The following is a 5,536-nucleotide window of genomic DNA, read 5'->3' on the forward strand; positions in this document are numbered from 1 at the left end:
AGTGTGTGTGTTCGCTCGTGGGCCATCCTGTGGGCAGGTAGCTCAGGGCGTGGGGCGGGCACCCGCCACCAAGGGGAAACCCAGTTATTAAAATTGATTATAGAAGAGCAAACCTGACAAGCCAATAACAATGGAAAAAATTGGGAGAGTTACCAAAAAGCTGTCATCCTTAACACCAGGCTTAGCTGGTGGCACAGGATGCAACCTGAGGAGCATCTATACATCTAAGTACTTCAGAAAAGAACAATAACATAGTTCAGCCTTGTTGAGGACCTTCTGCACTCCAGACTACTCCTGAGTGCTTTCCATGATCAGCTCACTGAATTGAGCCAACCTCTGAGGCTAAAAGAGTCCTTCCTGAAGAAGAAAGGTCTTAAGCAACATGATGGATTCAGAAGCTCATGAGAAAAGATCACAGATCCTAACATCTTCAAAACAAGATCTGTCTCCTCTCATTACAAACGTTGGAGAAATGAAGCATTACTTGTGCGGTTGCTGCGCAGCTTTCAACAATGTAGCGATCACATATCCCATTCAGAAGATCCTCTTTCGGTAGCAGCTGTATGGGCTCAAAACCCGGGATGCAGTCCTGCAGGTGAGAAGGGATAGATTTCGAAACCTGTATCGTGGAATCCTCCCACCATTGATTCAGAAAACAACTACCCTGGCCTTTATGTTTGGTCTCTATGAGGATTTATCTTGCCTTCTCCGGAAGCATGTCAGTGCTCCTGAGTTTGTAACCTGTGGGGTGGCAGCAATACTTGCAGGGATAACAGAAGCAATTTGCACTCCATTGGGAAGAGTTCATACACTGCTTCAAGATCATAAGCATTATGACAAATTCACAAGCACTTACCAGGCTTTCCGGGCACTGAAATGTCATGGGATTAGGGAATATTATCTAGGCTTGGTGCCTATTCTTTTCTGAAATGGATTTAGCAATGCCCTTTTCTTTGGCCTTCGAGGACCTATTAAAGAGCATCTGCCTACGGCGACGACGCATAGTGCTCATCTGGTCAATGACTTCATCTGTGGAGGTCTTTTGGGTGCCATGTTGGGATTCTTGTTTTTCCCAGTTAATGTTGTAAAGGCTCAAAAACAGTCTCAGATTGGTGGGGAATTTCAGTCCTTCTCCAAGGTTTTCAAAACCATTTGGCTAGAGCGGGATAGGAAGCTGGCACATCTTTTCAGAGGTGCTCATCTGAATTATCATCAGTCTCTAATCTCTTGGGGAATAATCTATGCAATTTATGAGTTTTTATTAAAGGTTACATGGCAAAGTCACTAGCAAAATGTGATTTATCAGCTAATTAGACCCAAGAATGAAATTTGGCTTTGTACCTAATTGGCCTAAATACGTTGGTGTCATTAAGTCAGTAAATTATGGACAAAGCATCAACGAAAGCAGAATGAAAGTTTTCAGAAGGTAATCGAAAGGTTTGTTTTGACCACTACCCAAGAGCTTTAGGCTGCTGCCTAGTAGCTAGCTATGAGTCTCAGGGCGACCGAACAGCCAGGATGTGATCCTTTTTCCTCCTGGAAACAGTCTTTTGGCCCCTGTATGGAAGCATCCTGGCCCTGTGCAGCCCCAGCACGTGTTCTTGGGCCCCAGGATCCCTCAGGCACACTTTGTTCCTCTTACTTACTGTGGTTTCTCTGCTTCCAGAGGCAGCTGCAGAAGGTGGTCTGTTAGACTGAGCACCCATAGGACGAAGGAGCAGAACAGAGGAAAAACAGGTTGTTAGAGATAGGCATTACACAACAAATTACTGCTGCTAGTTTTGAAAAGAAGTGCCTTGTTGGGTTAATCATCCAAATTATTTCTGTTTAGACCTAGTAGAATCAAGCAGCTAATAAAAGTTTTCATTTTGCTTTTTTAGCTTTGAAAGTTTTCTGTTTAATTCCGAATGTGACTTTAAGCCTTTCCAAAATATCCTTGTGTTGATTTTACTGAATTCATTGCCAAAAGATGGGAGGACTTAACATTCTGTTACATGCTTCATCTGGTTAATTACATATAGAATAGATCATATCCTGTTTAGCTTGGCTTCTTTGAATTAATGGTACCAACTTGAGAAGAATATCATTGGGCATTATTTTCCCCCTTGAGTAGTAATTTGTCATATTCAAGCACCCTGTTCTCTTGAAATACACTGTTAAAAAAGCAAACACTTCCTGGTCTGGGAAGATTTCTCACTGGCTAAAGGGGCTTGTTTGCAAAGCCTGCCAACCCAGGTTCAATTCCTAAGCCAGATTCAGAAAGTGGCTCTAGCATCTGGTGCTTGCAGTAGAAAGAGGCCCTTGGCACACACACAACACGTATGCAGACAAATTCATTTAAATAAAGTTTTATTTTGGGAATCCATTGACATAACCCCAAGTTTTCTTTTTTCCAGGTTTCTAAATACCATGGAGGGGAGAGAGAAGGCTCAGGATAGATTTTACTCCACGGTGTTAGTTGTCTTACGTTCTCTTGGAAAGAGACTTCTTTAGGATTTTGACATTTGGAAAACCCAATTTTCTATTGTACCATCAGAAGAAGATACGGACTAGAGAGATAACTTAGCGGTTAAGGCACTTGCCTGCAAAGTCTAAGACCCAGGTTCTATTCCCCAATACCCACATGAAGCCAGGTGCACAAAGTGGAGTGTGCTTGCAGTGGCTTGAGCCCTGGAGCACCCCTCTATCTCTGTCTCTCTGCTTATGAAAATGAATAAATAAAAATAAAGAAGATAAGAGCATCTGATCTAAGTAACATTTTGAATTCCAGAGATTGGTACCAGCCAGACAGCATACTCATCCCTTATAACCTTAACTGACAAAATGTCTGAGGAATCAGATAATATTAGAGCATTTTTTCAAGTAAACGTAACATGACTCATGCACCACTGAATAATGAAATAACATGAATCTTTTAAAAAGCAGCCTGTAAATATTAGGTGTTCTGATTGTTCAGAAAGTGGTAGGTTTTGTTGTTGTTTGTTTTGCGGTGCTAGGGAGTGAACCCAGGGCCTTGTACATTCTAGGTGAGTACCACAAGGGTGTATATACCCCATCCTCCACTCCCCTCCCCTGTTTTAAAGGTAGGTTTCCTACTAATGGTTGCTTTCCATCTTTCTGGGTAATTGCATGCAAATATGTATGCATACCAACCAAAATGAAATCAGGGCCTCAACTAGTAGTTTACTAGAAGTTTCTGGGCAGAAAATCCAAAACAGCTATTCACCTCTAAATACAATATGGCTGGTTAAATAAAGTGAACACCTTCCAACTGAAAAATGGATTAAAGAGCATATTAAGCATTAACAGCAATAATGGAGCTGAGTAGCTTTTGTAGGAAACAGCTTGAAAGTTTTCTAGGTACAGCAAGCAGTGCAGTGATCAAGTCACAGATGTGAGGATTTCAGAAAGCAATTTGACACCAGTGGGCTGCTGCGATGGCTCACCTTAAAGGTGCGTGCTTGCAAAGCCTGCTAGCCTTGATTCAAATTCCCCAGCCAGATGCAAAAAGGGACTTATATGTCTGATACTAGTTTGCAGCAGCAAGAGCCCCTGGTATGCCAGTTTGACTAGTGTACTTTGCATGTTGAATCAAGATTGGAAGAGAATTCAGTTTCACACATGAAAGAGCACCTTGCTTTCTGATGGTGTGTTCACATATGTGCGACCTTGAACACCCACAAGTATGTCTTGGTACCAAGCACAGGGTAAATTAGCCAGGAATTATGACTGTTTCGGGAGTATGCTTCATTGCTCTCTCAGTGATGTGAGGCTTGTTTTTATCTTCACACTCCATGTAGGTGATAGAAATTAAGTTGTAAAGCACTTTTATGAACTATTAGAACTAAAGAAAAATGCTTTAGTTTTTGCTTTCTCAAATAAATGGCATTTTAAGTTAATTACTAAAAATTTTTATCGTTTTTAACTCAAACTGTTGCCACTCTTAACAGCTCTTGACAAAACTGCAAATATATTATCAGAAATTATTTTTTGTTTATAAACAACTTTGACAAACATTCAGAACTTGTAACCAACTTGTAATGTCAAAATGTGTAATTAAGAAATTCTGATGAATGTGGTAATTTTTTTAAGGAAAACAATTGAACTGTCTGAAAAGCTTTAAAATTGGTCTTTCTGTTACATGTGTGGCACACAGATGACTCATGGGCACAGGACACTCAGCACTGTGCCTTGTACTTCATATCTGATGTTACCAGAAATGTGTTATGGATTCTGTATTTAACACACTTTCAGTGTATGAGTTCTCAGGACTGCACCACAGTAAACACAGCCTTTAGATGGTGGAATCTTATTTAATTTGTGGTTGGGGACAAAGTTGGATGTTTTTGTCTAATAATTAATATTCATCTTATGTTTGGATATATAATCACTTGCTATCTGTGGTGGCCTGCACAATAAAATAGAGTTGTACATACAAAAAAATAGAAGTGTGTTAGTATAAAAATGTTTATAGGGAGACAAGAGAAGATAATGGGGGATGAACATAATCAAATACATTATGTACATGTATAATATTGTCCTATATAATTAAATATGAGAAAGTATTTTTCCTTCTTGAGCCCCATAAATAAGACAGTCACCAATTTGGGGACCCTCCAAACAAAGAGATGTCAAAAGGAGCTTACCTTCACAGGCTGCCAATTGTCTCTTCACCCTTGAGAAACCTACAGGGCAGATGTCTGTACTTAGTCCCTGGGAGAAGTTTAAAATGCTGATTTTTAAAGCTTCAGCTTGATTCTCAGAGATTTAGCTGAAAATCGAGGTACTGAAAAAGCTATTAGGAGACAAAACTAAATAGCTTTCTATTGGCTTTTGACTGAGCTTGCTAGAAAGTTCTATTTATTTTGCATGTGTATATGGATGGTGTGTACGTGTGTGTGTGTGCACATGTGTGTGCAGGTGTACTCATATGTGTGTTCATGTGACTGTGGAGACAAGAAGACAACCTCAGTGTCATCATCAGGTACATAATACACTTCTTTTTGAGGCAGAGTTTAAGATTGGCCCAGAGCTTATGTAACACTGGCTGGTCAGCAAGCTTTGGGGACCTATCTGTCTCCACTTCCCCAGTGCTAGGATTACAGGAATGTGGTCACTGATTCAGGTGTCCCCCATAAACTTATGTGTTCTGAATGCTAGGTCCCCAGCTGGTAGCAATTGGGAAATTGGAACCTCCTGGAGGTGGTGTATTGTTGGAGGCAGGCTTATGGGTGTTACAGCCTGTTTCCCTTTGCCAGTGCTTGGCACAGTCTCCTGCTGCTGTTGTCTACCGGATGTTGGTCAGGAAGTGATGTCCACCCTCTGTACATGCCATCATTTTCCCATGTCATCATGGAGTTCCCGTCCAGCCTGTTAGCCAAAATAAACCCTTTCTCCCCACAAGCTGCTCTTGATCAGGTGTTTTCCACCAGCAATACAAAGCTGACTGCAACAAGGCATGTACTACCATGCTTGGTATTTACATGGCTATACTATGGGTCAAACTCAGGTCTGCGTGCTTGTAAGACAAGCACTT

General features: G+C 41.0%; 1 pseudogene; it reads left to right on the plus strand.

The window, feature by feature from the left end:
- The first annotated feature begins 382 nt into the window (after positions 1-382).
- On the plus strand, positions 383-1,288 carry LOC123462878 (annotated as a pseudogene).
- The last annotated feature ends 4,248 nt before the right edge of the window (positions 1,289-5,536 follow it).

This window comes from Jaculus jaculus, chromosome 8, assembly GCF_020740685.1.
Source record: "Jaculus jaculus isolate mJacJac1 chromosome 8, mJacJac1.mat.Y.cur, whole genome shotgun sequence".
Lineage (NCBI taxonomy): Eukaryota > Metazoa > Chordata > Mammalia > Rodentia > Dipodidae > Jaculus > Jaculus jaculus.